Source organism: Otolemur garnettii, unplaced genomic scaffold, assembly GCF_000181295.1.
Source record: "Otolemur garnettii isolate 467f Iridium unplaced genomic scaffold, OtoGar3 scaffold00010, whole genome shotgun sequence".
Classification (NCBI taxonomy): Eukaryota; Metazoa; Chordata; class Mammalia; order Primates; family Galagidae; genus Otolemur; species Otolemur garnettii.
Window position 1 is genome coordinate 8,347,287 of NW_003852405.1, and position 17,142 is coordinate 8,364,428.

The following is a 17,142-nucleotide window of genomic DNA, read 5'->3' on the forward strand; positions in this document are numbered from 1 at the left end:
CAGTTCATCACCATGAATATTACATTTATTTGGCATGTTTCCTCCTCAATCGTCTCACCAAAAACAAACACATGTAGGGGATTGGAGGGAGGAATAATTTTCTAACTATAACTTCTCATGGAATGTATATGTTGGTAGCTATTTAAGTTCTATTTCAAAAAACCTTTTTTTTTTTAATTTCTTCAACTGTTCTTAGCAGATCTTTAAGAAACTATGCTAGGCATAGGTAATAAAGTCTGAAGGAGGAAGAAATATCCCCAGTGATTCCCAGGGATTAGCAATAGCTCTTAGAAACTCTCTTCAACAAAATACCAGCAAACAAAGGGAAGTACAAATTTCATGGTGCAAACATAAGCTCCAGACCTGTCATAAAGTCTATCCTTGCCCATCCTGAAAACCCTTTCACCTGCCCTGAACTGAGGAGTCAGTTTCATTCCAATAAGACTGAAATATAGTATCTCAATAAAGAACAATCTCTAGAGTGCTATAGCCTTCAACTAGTCAATGTCCAGGTATTTTGACGGGCACACTGTCTGTAAAATGGATGCTTCCTTGGAGTGAGGAGGGGAATGTGGGCAGTGGGATTGACAGGGAAACAGCTTTTTGAACCATATGTAAGAGAAACAAGGTGAAGTCAAGCCCACCTGCTCCTCCCACTCTTCCCTCCTCTCCAACTTGCAGCCCAGCTGCCATTGCTGTCCCAGCCTCCCCTCTGAGAACCAGAGAACACTAACTGCATTGCCTGGCCTACTTTTTTCCTTCTACCTCCCATGGCATCTCCACCTCCCCACTGAGTGAGGAGCAGACAACTCAGGCACTTTATTGTTTTGCTGTTCACCATCTCATACTGCTCATTTAATTTTAGCAGTGTGCATGTGAAGAATTGTCCATTTATAGTTTTAAAAGGCAAGTAAGACAGTTGGACCATGTTAGAATTTTCCTTTCCAGTAGCAGTGTGAGCTGTCTGGTTTGATGGATTTTTAGAGCTGCCATCTTTGACATATAAAAAGTCATAAAAAAAAAAAAAAGTCATACAGAGATTTTTAAATCCTAGGACTGAGTTATTTGGGGTTTAAAAAAAAAAAAAGCACCATCCCAGTGTGTTGTATTCCTTGATGATTAACTCTTATGAAAGATACAAAGTACTATTATATAGAGAATTATCAGGTAAAAATAATGTAATTCTTTATAAGTGGACAGAATTTTTTTTCTGTCTGCCTATGCCTCTAATTCCTCCTTATCATGCTTTACCCTACCAAGGAAAGCATTAAAAGGAGGAGAAGGGAGAGAGCAAAATGATTCTTTTATTCAGCCCAAATGATAATAATATTCACCCTCTTTCTCACAATAGCAAATCAACACATTAATATGCAAACACACACAGAGAAATACTTTATTTCTTCTTAAGGTTTTGTGAAGAAATTGAAAAAGGATAGGTGAGTGGAAGATAAGAAAAAGGCTTATGAGGATAAACTAATTAGTACATAACTAAATTGTTGCTCCTTACTCCAAAGAGACAGCAAGTATAGAGGATTAAACATCATACTTACTACAACCGTCACCAATATCATAACTCATCTGAAGAATTACTGAGAACAAGACATTCTCCTGACAAGCCAGGAAATCTCTTATGACTTGGAAGGCAAGCCACCAAGTAACTCAGTAATCCTGGAGGAGCAAAGTTCAGTCCTACAGTAGTAAGGCTATTATTAAACATTAAGCATTTTATGACAGTTGCTTAAAGGATTAGTGGAGAAAAATTACATTTAGTATTTTGAAGATCATTTCCTTACCACCCTTGAAGATCATTTACTTGAGTACATATTCTATTGGCACCTATGAGATCATTTCTCCAAGCACGCAGCACCTACATGTCTTTGCTTAGTAATCTTTCCACCTATTATGTATCTTCTCAATAAAAGGACTCTGTGAGAAGTTCTCAGTGCTATCCTACACCTATGGTTATCCTCACCTCTTGCAGCGTGTACTGTCAATCCATGTCTCACATGATCATTTATGCAGTCGCAATAAGCAAGCATCATTTTCAAAAAATTCCCACCTCCCCTTGTTATCTTATATGGCATTTCTTAAAACTATACTTTGTTTTCTAGAACAGTTTTAGGTTCCCGGCAAAAGTGAGCAGAAGGTACAGAGATTTTCCACCTATCCCTGTCTTGGTCTGTTTTAGGTTGCTTTAATACAAACTGAGTGATTCATGATGAGCAGTAATTTGTTTGGCTCACAGTTTTGGAGGCTGGGAAGTTCAAGAGCATGATGCTATATCTGGGAAGTATCTGGTGAGAGCCTTCTTGCTGTGGCCTTCCATGCTGGAAGGTAAAGGACGAGTCAGTGTAAGACAGAGAGAGAATGGGGCTAAACTTCACGCTTTTATCAGGAACCCACTCCTGCAATAACTGCTGACTCTGAGAATAGTACTAATCTAGCCTTAAAGGTCTCACCTCACCTCTTAATACAGTCGCAGTGGCAATTCAATTTCAACATGAGTTTTGGAGGAACATTCAAACCATAGCAATGCCCAGACTCTACACATGCATAGTTTGCCCCATTGTCAACAGTCCCCACCAGAACAGCACATTTGTTATAGTTAATGTAATAACATGAACCTCCATTAGCACATGGTTATCACACCAAAGTCCGTAGTTTACATTTGAATTCACTCTTTGTGTTGTACATTCTGTGGGTTTAGACAAACATACAAGAATATGCATATTCTTCCACTATAGTATCATACAGAATAATTTCTCTCCCCAAAAAGTTCTCTTTGCGTTATGTATGCATCTTTCCCTCCCCTAACCTCTGGGAGCCACTGATACTATTTCTATAGTTTTGCTCTTCCTAAAAAGTCACATAAGTGAGATCATATAGTATGCAACCTTTTCAGATTGGTTATTTGCACTCACTTTAGAACTATACATTTAAGTCTCTTCCTTGTCTTTTTCACTATATCTTCATTGATTTTAGATGTGGATACTAATCATATCCCAGGGCCATTTAAAATGAACATACAAAGGTCTGACAATAAAGTTTGTGAACTTGACACTGTGTACTTACATTGGAAACCCTGCACAAACAACTCTGTAGGGGTACAAGTGAATCTTTCTAAGAGTAGAATGTGAACATTTTAAAACAATAACTGAGAAAATGACATGAAGGCTGTGTTGACCAGTTTGATGGAAGTAGTTTGGATTGCATGTGAAAACCCCACACTGTACCCTAGAAGTGCATTAATGTACATAGTTACCATTCAATAAAAAAAAAAGTGGAAACCTAACAAACACATGTATATGTAAAATAAAATAAAAAACAATGTAACTTAAACTTTTGTACCCTCATATCAATCTGAAATAAATAAATAAATAAATACAATTTTTTAAAAAGAGGGGAAAAGAGTATCCATTGGCCCAAAAAAGAAAAAACCAACTCTGTAAAGTTTCATAACCTTGACATGTGAGTGTCTCACAGATGTGTTCATGTCAACATGTGTTTTGCTGGATGGTGTTCATTATTATCATGTGTTTTCTTGTGCCATTGCAAGAATGTTGGAGCTTGAATTAGAGCAATGAATTTCTTGAGCAATGAATTTCTTGCTCAAGAATGTTGGAGCTTGAATTAGAACATCAAATTTCTTGTTAAACTTGGCAAGAGTGGAAGTGAAATCAGGGACATGTTAGCCCAAGTTTATGAGGATAATTCTATGATGAAAACAGCAGTGTACAAATGGATTATACATTTTTCTGAAGGAAGATAAAATGTCACTGATCAAGAGAGATCAGGGCAGCCAGTAATGAGAGGGTCTAATGAAAACATCACAAAAATTCATCAAATTGTGGATCAAACTCTTCGGCTGACTGTGAGAAGCATAACAGACCAAGTGAACATTGGTAGAAAAAACAGGAAAATCTTAACTGAAAATCTTGGCATGCAAAAGTGTGTGCAAAAATGATCCTGAAGGAGCTACCCAATGAACAAAATCAAAGAAAAGTCGAAGTTCACCAAGACCTTTTGGAGAGGCAAGACCATGTTTTGGACCATGTTATCACTGGTGATGAAAAATGGGTACACCAATACAACTCTGAAACAAAGCGTCAAAGTGTACAATGGCAGTGAGCCAATTCTCCATAACCAAAAAATTTCGACAGTACAAATCAAGAGTCAAAACAGTGTTGCTAACCTTTTTTGATATCAAAGGAATTGTTTATTATGAATTTGTACCAACTAGACAGTGAACCAAACTTACTGGAAAGAATGGGGCTAAACTTCATGCTTTTATCAGGAACCCACTCCTTTTATCAGGAACCCACTCCCACTCCTGCAATAACTGCTGACTCTGAGAACAGTACTAACTAGACAGTGAACCAAACTTACTATTTTGAAATGCATTAAAAGCTACATGAAAATGTTAGAAGGAAACCACCTGAACTTTTGCCAACATCTCATGGCTCTTGTGATAATGCATCAGTTCACACAGCACTGTCTATAGGGAAAATTTTAGCCAGTAAACAAATAACTGTATTAGAACACCCTCCCTGCTCATCTGATCTGGCCCCCAATGGCTTTCTTATTTACCTGATAAATGAAATATTGAAATAAAGACATTTTGAAAACAATCAGGACATCAAGAGTAATACAAACACAGTTCTGAAGGTCATTCCAGAAACAGAGCTCTGAAATTACCTTGAAAGGTAGACTAGGTGCTGACATTTGTGCACAGCTTCTTAATGGGAGTACTTTGAAGGTGACCTGTAGGAGACGGCAACATCCGAGCAAGATGATCTGCAGCTGAGGCGTGGACCTCGGCCATTCCTCCACAGGAGTTCCTTGTGGGAGGAGCCTGTGCCCTCAGCACTTAGTCATTGTTAATTACTCCCCCCACCTGTATCATTCCCTTTCAATAAAAGGCTGGTGAGGAGGTTGCTCGGGGCTACCCGGAAAGTAAGGGCCAGCCCACCTTCCACAAGCTTGTACTTCTAATCCGCTTCTGGCCTGGTTCCTTCCTGCGCTAACCAAGACCAGGGCCACAGGAGCCAAACGGGTCGCGACAGTGACTATAGTGATATTCAGCAATGAGGTATGTTGCAATTTTTCTAGGATGCATTCACAAACTCAATTTTCAGATCTCTTAGGGTCCAGGGAGTAGTTGACAATTTTGCAAGAAAAAACTAGAAAGAACAGAGAAAGTACTCCCTTCCTGTACTTTTAATGATATTTTTATCTTAATAATTTCAGGGAAAAAAACATAAAAAATACAGATTGTGGACAGTCGAGGGAAATAGTGATACACACACAAACTAGAAAGAGTTTGCTCAGGATTCCAACTTCCACTCTTTCAAATCTGTCATGTCTTTGGCACGTTTCTTAAACTTTCTTTTTTTTTTTCCCAAATTTTCTGATTCTCAGTTTTGTTACTTATAAAAAAGAGGCTGTTTTTAACATTTCAAACAATGTTATCATAGTATGGGTTGCATCATAAGCACTCAAAAGATTTATAGTATCATAACACATATTCATGGCAATATATGATGATTAATGAAGAGATAGTCTCTCCTGATGATCTTAAAAATGAAGAAAATGAACATGCCTTCTGAACTAGAAAAATACCTACATCATGGTTGTATTAACCATCTGTCAATTTTAACTAAAGATTTGGAAAAGCTCAAAACTAGAAATCAAAGTAAATGTAATTTGGTAAACCAGAGACATTTTGATTGAATTGTATTGTATCTAAAGGAGGAGCAAATAAACTGGAAGTGAATGTCAGATAAAAAACAAATCCAACATAATAGAGAATGACAGTAATTTCCAGCCTACCCTAAGGATAGTGTCAGGGAATACGGAGGATGTGAACTGCTCAGTTGTCCTGTTGTAGATCAAGAGCAATCAGTGTATTAGGCATCACCGTGCCTGGATGAAAGAGTCCTGAAAATTATCCCACCCTTCTCTGCACTGATCACAGGCTTACTGGTAAAAAATACATAAATTTAGGCATCACCAGGCCTGGACAAAAGAGTCCTGAAAATTATCCCACCCTTCTCTGCACTGATCCCAGGCTTACTGGTAAAAAATACATAAATAAATAAATAAACTAAATTTAACAGAGTTTATGTTGAGCAAAGAATGATTTACAAATTCAGTAGCCTGCAGAACCAGAAGAGGTTCAGAGAGCTGCTCCCCCTGCAGTGGGGACCATGAGTGCTTAATGACAGAAAAAGGCTGGAGAAAGTAGAAACAAGACACAAAGTGGATCTGTCATTTCAAAGGCACTTTCTTTATATGGTGCGAGCAAAGGGGACTTTCCTACCATGGCTCTTCTGGTTGGTTGCTGTGAATCTCCTGTTTTTTTGGAGAATGGGCCCATGTTATAGTTCTGTTTGATTACATAGTGCCTAGCACGAGTGATTTCATTCTGATTTGGTCTGGTCTATTAAGCCTAGCACAGGAGCTTAATCCAAATAACAACTTCTCATAAATTTTATTTAACAGCCCCTCCCCATGTTGGTCAGGATCTCACCTAGTTGAGAGTGTGACCAAGAACTTAGAGAGTCACCTTTACTCTCAGTCACCACTATTCTGGGTTTTCAATCTCAACATATCACTCACAGGTTATGGTGTCCTTACTATTGTGTTTCTTTGAGTTTGTGGTTTCAGCATGAGAGAAACCATTTGGCATTCAGTGAATGGCTGCACACAGGCATTTAAAATCTTTGAAAGAATACAGTGCACCAGGGAGACAACTATTATAACTATCAGGAGGATAATACCAAGAGTTTGCAGTATGTCCCTTGGCCAAGGCCCCCATTAACCAAACCAACAATAATAAACAAAAGGAAAAACAAAGTTTAATGGCCAGAAAAAGCTAGAAATTCAGTCTCTGAGTCCAAAAGTTAATGAGAAAATTTTCAGTGAGAAAAATTTTAGTAGAGAAAACTTTTAGTTTGCAGGCTCAAAGCATCTTTTGCAGCTTGAATGTCCCCGGTAATGTCTAAACAGCCCACACAGCAATGGGCACAAAGATTATTCATACACAAGCTGTTGCAGTAATTTCTTTGAAATCTATATCAAGTCATCCAGCTTCAGCTTCTAGTGCTTCCAAAAAGGGCAGTTTTTCTTCTGAGTGATTCCAAGTCAAAAAAGTCAGAGAAATTGGAAATGTTAGTTCATAGCCAGATACTGAAGGAGCCTAGAAAAATTCAGGATTCAGCTCTACTTACAGGCAGATAATATCTCAAAAGCAATGGAAGGGAAGAGAATATGATAATGGGTACATTATATTTTCTTCTGAAATATAATTTTTCTCTCTACAGTCACCTAAACTCCATCAGAGATAATCACAGCAAGATCAATCAACCTGCAAAACAGGTCTAGTCTCATTAAATGTGGCCTGATAACTTAACCAAGTGTTTAAAGAATAGTAATTAAGCACATAGGCTTTTTCATTCTGCTTTGCTGAAACTTTTGATAAGGAATCTCAGATTACATTGTTAAAAACCTCTCAAGGCTAGGAAGCCACCATCAGACTTATCTACAATACATATAAACTTAGGTGACTATCTCTCTTCTCACGATTCCCAAAATATTTTTAAGGTACCTGGGCCTCCTTTTTATGAGACCATGAAACCCGTAAAACCAAATTTTCCACACACATTCTCAAATATGACATGCAAGTCAAAACCTTGGTAATATAACCAATATAATCCAATTACCCCATTGCAAAATGAACACATTCTTATTTAACTCATGCAAATAGCTGTATTGCTATACACATAAGAATACTCACTAACACTATGCAAATTTTGGAGGTGTTAGGCAGGAGAAAAATACTTGTTTTGTCTCTATTCACAAAGATTATTTTACCAAATTGCTATAAGCTAAACATAGCTTAAAAGAAATGTTTTTTAAATCTGTAAAACAAAAAAATTCAAACAAAGAACAAGCTAATAAAAAATCATATAAACATTATCCTCATCTATTTATTCAGTCCCATGTAATTAATTTTTGTTCTTGATCTTGGTTAATAGTTTCCCAAACCTACCAGTTTCTTTATTATTAGAGTTCTAGAAATTCTTACCCAGTGTCTTAGTCCATTTGTGTTTCTATTAAGAAATACCAGAGGCTGGTAATTTATAAAGAAAAGAGTTTTATTTGACTCATGGTTCTGCAGGCTTCACAAGACACAGGACATTGGCATGTGTGTGTGCTGAGGGCCTCAAACTGCTTCCATTCATGGCAGAAGGGGAAGAGAAGCTGACATGTGCAGAGATCACCTAGCAAGAGAGGAGACGAGAGAGAGAGAGAGAGAGAGAGAGAGAGAGAGAGAGAGGGGCCAGGCTCTTTCTAACAACCAGTTTTCACAGGAACTAATAGAGCATTAACTCTGTATGAAGCCATTTATAAGGGATCCACCCTCACCCCACAACCAAAACACCTCCCATGACAGCCCACCTCCAACATTGGTGATCAAATTTCAACATGAGTTTCTAGGGACAATCAAACTATAGTACCCAGTCCAGTGGTATGATCTTGAAGTTACCAGAGACTTGTACTTGTCATAGTCCTTTCCATGAATATCCTTCAAGGCAAAACACATAAAGATTATACTAGTTGATCATTAAAACTATTTGAAAAGTATCAGAGTGAAATAGCTAACTGTAGATGACAAGACTTGAAAAAGCCACGGTCAAAAATCTGATGAGAGTTCATTATAATGCAATTGATAATAGAATTTAATTGTTAAGAAAAGTATTTCTGGGCAGCACCTATGGCTCAAAGGAGTAGAGTGCTGGTCCTATATACCAGAGGTGGCGGGTTCAAGCCTGGCCCTGGCCAAAAACTACAAAAAAAAAAAAAGAAAAAGAAAAAGAAAAGCATTTCTGTGACTGTGACATATAATGTTTTAGAATAATAACTAGAATTATGACTAATAACATTATACCAGAACAGATAAGGTTTCTAGGAATTTCATATAAATTCTGAAACACTCATATTAATAGCATACCCAAAATACAACTTAAAGAAAGGTTAACGTCATTTATTATTTGGCAATGCTTCCCATTTAATTGAATATATTAAACAATTGATTTAACATCTCTTGTTTTATAAGAAGAGATATTATCTAGGGGCCCTCTAGAACATCCCAAAGTCAGTATAAGATCCCAAAAAATTAATTCGGGATTTGATTTAGTGATGTCAAAATGTTTGAAACACTTGAAATAGATCACAGATCATTGTGAAACAATATTTAGATGCTCATTTAACCAGAGTGACTAGTTAAAGACTTAAAAGACAAAGACATTACATAATTGTAGGGAAAAAAAAAACTTAGGTTTTTTGGTAGGAAAAAATCAGTTTTCTTAAGTAACCAAAGACAGAATAAAAGACAATATGATGCATAAGAAATTATCTTGATAATGCACAAAATTTTGTTTTCTAGTCAGATCACTCAATAGGTAAAGAAAACATTTCACTCAAGAATACTTTGTTCTTTTAACAGAAAGAAAACCAGCTCCCCAGCATATACCAATGTACTTTTAATATTAAGTTTGCTTTTCAAAACACTACAATAAATGTACTCATTTGCAGCCAACTGGACCACACATGGAATTTTCCTTTTCCCTTAAACAAAACACATCCTCATACCTTACTAAGTATTACCAAAAATATGTCTTACCTTCCTCACAGTTGTTATCCATAATAATTTTAATTAAACATATCAACAAGAATTCTAACTTTTCATAACTCCAATTTCCAGAAGAATGTACTTTTTCATAGTATAATTTTTATATTTAGTAACAACCCAAGTATTTTCAGTTTCTGTAAAAAAAAAAAAAATCAAAGCATTTAAATTTAAATTACATTTAGCAATCAGTGTTTCAGTATTTTACTTAGAAATAGACCCATTCAACGAATTGATATTCTTTAGTTTCATTTAATGCAATTTTAATATTCCAAGTTGCTAAAAAAAATTGTAACCATTTTTAAGTTGATGTTTTATAAAACATTATTTCTGAATAATCTATAAACTTTTATTCCACTTGCATTGACCTAATTGACTTATTCTTAACAATTATGCCTAAATTGCTCATGAAAAATTTCATGCCTCATACCATTAAACATAGCTGGCCACTGAAGAGTCCAAGAAATAGCACCCTAAATACGGTATGCTGCTTTAGTATGTTGAGTACTTCAAGCCTGCAGGGATAGGTTTCTTTCTGAGCCCCTTATCTACCTGAAGACAGATCCTCCAGAGGAACTCAGCTATCATCAATTTCCCCCCTGGCAGTTTTATCAGCCAGAGAAACCCAACTCCCATCAGGTGAGAGCCTAGAAGTTGATACACACCCATACAAACTTTATCATAAATTATCTATTCATAAAAGGGCCCAATCATCTTTCCCCCAACATTATTTATTCATCCTTCATTTGCATATATAATCCCTTGCTTCTCCTCTATGAAGAGGCTATGTAAACTCCTAAATCTCCCCACTGGGGATAGACACATTTACTTTTCTTTCCTATGATGCCCCCAAGCATAAAATAAATTTGTACACTTTTTCTCCTGTGAATTTGCTCTTTATTTCATAAATTTAGTTTGTCAGACACTTTGAGGGCAGAAGGAAAGTTTTCCCTCACCTCTGTCTTCTTTTATTTTTATTAATAAATCAGGCACATACCAAAAATATGCAGGAGCAAATATACTAAAAAGTTAAAGATAGCTCCTCCCTCTCTCTTCTTTTACTTCCATGACTAACATGCGGCAGGCAATTTGGTTTGACTCTGCCTTCTTCTCACAGGTTGAATTCATAGTTTTATGGACCTAAGCTTCTAGGAGATAACATAAGCTTGTGTGACTAGTAAATTCAGAGGGGGAAAAAAAAAAGTATGTTTGCAATATACTTAGTGCTGACAATTTTGAAAGCATTTCTAATTTATTTTAGTAAGAATTTTAAAACTGTTATTTACCAAAGATTATCCCAGGTCAAGTGAACTTAAAAACATTTAGATTGGTTTCTAGTTTTCTGAGAGTTTTAGGGATACTTAAGTTATATGAATGCTCATTTATCTCTGAGCCAATTTGAATAGAACTCCTTTAAGAGACTTTATGAATTAGCTTAGTGATAGCATTCAGAGATAGGACAACATCTCATATTCATAGGATACATACATATGTATACAAAAACATACATAAACATACAGACAAAATTAGATAAATTGCTGATTCAAGAGTCACTTACTGGAAGTCCAAAGGTCATTCTAGGTCGTTGCTTGCTCTGGAGTTTCTGTAATTGCAAGCCCATTAATTTGGAAGACTGTTTCCTTCTTACCTTGTTTTAAGATCTTTTCAAAATGTTCAGCTGACTTAGCTAACTAAACCTATAGCTTCCCTCCATATGACTTGACGTCTTAGAGTGTTTTTTGTTTTTTGTTTTCTTCTTCGTTCAGTAAGTCTGCTACTCTTGGGGAGCATTTACAAAGAAGGTAGCTAAAGCCAGGAGGATTGACCAGAATCCATAAGAAAGAAAGGCACCTCCAAGTAGGCTTTGAAATCCGTAATAGATTCATCTTTTGTCTGCAGGTCTGGATAAAACCAGTCAGTATAGTCAGAAGACGCTTCAGGAGTGGCTTTCAAAAGGGTATTTGCAATTTCTCAGGTGTTTTATGGTTTGTTTGTGGAGCAAATGCCAGTTCATGGGCCGTGGGGATCATCGTCAGGGCAATACCATTCTGTCTCTTGATCCATTCTTTGAGCCTCCCTGGGGCCGAGCAGCACGTGTTTAACTACCAAGTTCGGGGCAGAACACAAAACAGACACAGGGCAAAGAAAGCTCTTTCAATGCTGGACACAGATACCTTTTATTATTACTCTACACTTAAGATTTTGAACAAGACATAAGAGCGGTTAAGGAAGCAGACACCTTTGATCTGTGGAAGGGCCTACCTTTTTAAAAACTTACCTACTTTTGTTGCTTGTTGGTTAGTTGGTTGGTTTCTTGTTCATTAAGCTGAAAGGTAGCCAAATAAAAAAGTGAGCTGGTTTGGAGTAGGCAGAGAAGGATGGAGAGAAGCTTAAAAACCTCTACCTGCTAATCAATAATATGTCCCATTGTTTCTGAAGCATTCAAGATACTTTATTTTTTCAATGAGCCCCAAAGATGAGCAATTTTGTGTGGGTTAAAACATCCTCTTGTGACCACCCAAATCCTAAATTATTTTTGGTGTGATTCAAAATCATGGATTCTGAAATGGAGTCCTAGACTCTTTGGATTTAAATGAATACATTATTTTCTCTCTTCCTGAAACCTTCCCTACTGGAGGTCTTTAGCTGAAGCCAGTTCAGCTTCTTTTTAACCCACACCAAAAACCGTTAGGATTTCTGAAACCATAGGATTCAGTCTAGTCTCTGTCATGATTTCCAATCCCAGTCTGGATGATAAAGGCTCAAACTCAGAGAACTTGGCACAAGCTGTGAAGTTTGTATCTGGGAGGAGTTACCAGTGATGACTTCCAATGTAAGAAGTGGTGAGCACAGGGGGCTCAGTGGGACATTCGTGGTTATTTGCTTATTACTACCAGAGGTCATCATTAAGTATCATTAGGGATACATTCGTATCTCAATTTTGACACCAGATCTGATCAAAGAAAAATTTTAGACCGAATAAATTTAACAGAGTTTATTTGAGAAAGAATAATTCACAAACAAGACAGACCCCAGAAGCAGAAGAGGTTCAGAGTGCTCCTTTCTGTAAAGTGACCTGTGAGTCCTCACTGATAGGAAAATCCAAAAGTGGATTGGCCATTTCAAAGTTACTTTCCTCAAACTTTTAAATCAGAGGAGACTTTCTTATCATGCCAAGGCCTCTTCTGGTTGGTTGTTGCGAATCTCCTTTTTTTTGGAATCTGGCCCATTTTAAAGTTTTGTTTAATTATATAGCACCAGCATGAGTGACTTCATTCTGGTTTGGTCTGGCCTATTGGAACCTAGAGCAGGGGCTCAGTTCCAAACAACAGCTCCCATAAATTTTATTTAACATTACTGAACAACTCTCTGACTATTCATTGGACTTCTGGGTATACGATTCCAAAGTGAGAGAAAGTTTTCCTTGATAGCAAAGTGCCACTATCCTATTTTAGAAAATAACATCTCATTGTATATTCATAAATCATTAGTCTGGGTTATCTAATTCAGTCTTTTTTGAGTTTGATTGACATTAGCTTTCCCAAGTCAAATGAACACTGAACACTGAATGATTCAGGGGCAGTCTGAACCACATAAATTCACCAGCAGGTTGGGTCTTTTGGTAAGCAGCTGGTCTTCTCTTGGTACCATGCTGCTTTTCTTTCTCTGCCCCTGTTCCTAACCCTCTTTTACCTGTGATAAGAACCAGTGTTAATTAAATATAATGTTTGTTTCCAGTTGAAGGAAGAAGGAAGTTTTCAAGTAAAGACAATGGTCGCACAAGAAATGAAATGAAGATGACCCTTTAGGTCAACAAAACAGGAAGAAAGAAGAAAAACTTACTCCTATTTTTCAGTTATCTTGGCAGAGGAATACGGGCAAGAATTCTCAATGCAAGTAAATTAAAAGTAACACATTTTCAGTGAAGAAAGGGAGAAAATACATCATAAAATGAATAATATAGGAGACAACGCCAATTATCAGAGATGGGTGGGCAATAATTCTCAAAGCAAAATAAATACAAATATTTGAAAAACAAGAAAGTAAAATATATGCCCCCAAAGGGAAGATACCAGAAACAGTGTTTTCAACAAAGATTATCATGAAACAGATACAGAGATCTCCTTGGCATTGTGCTTGCCTATTGGAAATTTACTAAATTTAAGATAAATGGCCTTGAAAACTGAACCAGATTGAATCTATTTTAGTAGACTATTCAGGATAGAGAACTATTTCCCAGTTCCTTTGGAAAATAATGGAATTCAAGTGCAGCACTAATCCAGTAAGAATTTTCAAGAGTCAATATCAGCTACTTAACATGGTGATGGCAGCAAAAGACATTACTGTTGATTCCACTTCCATTACTCCAAAGTATTGCTTTGCTATCAACTATGGCTTTAGGGATATTTAGACCTTTCCCCCCTAAGTATCCCTCATAATTTATTCCATCTGAAAGATTTGCATCAAGCATAATTTGAAATCTGCAGGCTCTATTCTCTCCTGGTGCAGAAGCATAACTCCAATTAGCACTAATGAAAGCTATCTGTACGTCTCAAGCAGTGTACCTCTCCTAAGTGTTTAAGAACCAAAATGTTTCATGCCCTGTGAGAGAAGCAGCATTAGAGAGAATCTGGATACAATTTAACAAGGTTAAAATGCAAAGGGTAGATTATATTTCAAATGACAGTATTGCTTAAAAAGTATGTCAGGTTTCTGTCAAAAAACAGCAGGATTCTAACAGACTCACTGAGGGGGAGGAAGAAAAGGATTCCTAACTTTTGAACATACACAAAGAATCAGAAATATTTCTATATTTAAAAAGAAAGTTTAGAGTCTGAGGTTGTTATTCTTTTTGTTTGTTTTTGGGAAGAGAAGGGTGTTTGTGTTTTGAGAATATACTTTACACTACTTTATATTCAGAGTGTCTCTTTTGCCTAAGGTCATAAGCTTGCTAAGTCGTGCTTGAGTGCAATACCCCTTAATTCTTAGAAAGCTGGATTCCCTTTTGTAAATTCATAAGTAAAAGTCAGTCATCTCCCCGTCCCTTCACCTGCAACTGCTACTGTAGTTTTGGTTTTCTGATGAGTGTGCTGTCAGATTTCTCCACACAATGTCCCCAAACCAAACTCCTAGCAGCCATCAGCCATTTCTTCCAACCGCATCACCTTGGAACTTCCTCCTGTGGGTTCTCCTGGCCAGTTTGTAATCTTGCATGCAATATCAAAACCTTTGGCTTGCTAAAAGAGTAAGGTCTTGTTACTCCGCACCTCTTATGAGACAAAGTGGATATTTAATGCTTCCTAAAAACATAGAAATAATCCTGAGGAACATTAAAGGATTGAAATCAAAAGCCTTTTCCAAAAACTGGGATTGTCTCCAAGTTTTGATGTGGGGGGGGAGAATGGTTATCATAACATTATCCTTGGGCCTGTATGCAGCACAAAACATTGATATAAAGCAAATTCACTGCTGATTAAACACTATTAGCATATTCTGTTGGAAACACAAATGTAAACACAGATTTCTAATGTTTGCATCAAGTACAATTGCAACATTCATCTTTGTGCAGAAGTAAATAGAGACTCACAAACAGAAGAAAATCTAGCACGCACACCAAACAAATGTGTAAATGAATACTTGAAGTGTCTTATTTATCTTTTTTTAAAAAACCTAGTTATCTTTTATTTTTTTTTTCTTTACAGCTTATAGCTATTATGCACTTGTGATCTTGCCAACTGGGATGTGTCTGGGAGCATATGTTTAATAAAATGTGTGTGGGCACACACACAACACACACAAAACATTAAAGCAATATTGTGGTCTCCTCTGAAACTGACAGATGCCAGGCACTTTGGGAATTAAGGCACTTCTGTATTTTAACTCTCCACATTATGTTTAGACACTTGGAATCTGAGTACATTTGAGCAAAGGAAAATAAGGACACCAAGAACGGGAAGAGCTGATGGGCAGGCTAGAGCAGTGACTTTTGTTTGTATGGAAAGTTTTCAGTGTCTTGTCCACAAAAAAAAAAAAAAAAAAAAAATCCAAACTCTGTAAAGTAATTTAAAGAGGTTTATTTTGAGCCAAGTATGAGTGACCATGGCCTAGAGTCACACCAAGAAGCCTTGAGCAAGTGGACTGACCATGGTTGGGTTACAGTTTTATTTTATACCTTCTAGAAAGACAGGGAATTACACATAAAGTCATAAGGCAACAACTACTATGTAGAAGGTATATATTGGCTCAGCTGGAGAGGGTGGGTCATCTCAACCCAGGGGACCACAGGTTGTAGGTGGGCTTAAGGATTGTTTGATTTGTGATTTATGAAAGCTATGAATCTTTATCTAAAAACTTAGAATATTTTAACTGAAGATAAGTAAATCTGCTAATCGGAGACAAATCACTGGACAGGTACTCACAAAACTTGTTGGGTATATAGAGGACCTAAGGTGTGGTTCAAGCCCTGCCCTGTAGAGCCCTAGATCTGCTAATGAGTTAAAAAATATGTCTCCCAGAAGGGAAGAAAGTTTGACAAAGCATGGACCAGGGTTTCCTTGGCCAAAAGGGGGTCCATTAAGTCAGCTGGCAGTGGAGGGTGCTTAAGATTTTTAGTTCATACTAACCAGTAACTTATACCATCTGCCAGGTAAAAATCAGGGACCAGAAAGAAAGGCATGAAACCTTAAGGTCCTTTAAAGCATACTGAAGCCACACTATGTATCCCAGTTATGGGATTTTTGTAAAGAGATATTCAAAGTATAAGGAATGTGGGACCTATCTGCTATTAAACTAGTGAAACCCAAACTTGTGTTATAGAAGATAGCATTTCTATAAGATAGGATGTTATGTTACATAACATTTATATAAGCAATAATATGCAATCATAGAGAACAAATCACCTGACTTTATTTCTATGGCAAATAGTGATGGAACCTCTTATATATAATTACTGCTCTAGATTTCAAATACTCTACAGATATTTTAGACTCCACTTAATCACCATGTTTCAATGGGAGGCCATTGGGAATACTATCCATAACTCCATAACCCTAAGTTATTTCAGACATTTGGTTTGGTTGATATATTCTCTACCCACCATGAGCATGAGCTGGGCTAGACCCAAGCAGGGCTTGGAAAGTGATCTTGTTCTTCATAGATCCACAGGACTACATGTTTCTGTTATTGACTGCTGGTGAATTTGTCTTTTTTTTTAAATTTTTTTTTATTGAATGATAACTATGCACATTTATGCAATTCTGGGGTACAGTGTGGTGTTTTCATATACAATTTGAAATATTTTCATCAAACTGGTTAGCATAGCCTTCATGTCATTTTCTTAGTTATTGTGTTAAAACATTCATATTCTACTCTTAGAAAGATTTACTTGTACCCTTGTAAGATAAACCACAGAAGTGATCCCTCCAATCCCCCTCCCTCCACCCATTCTCCCC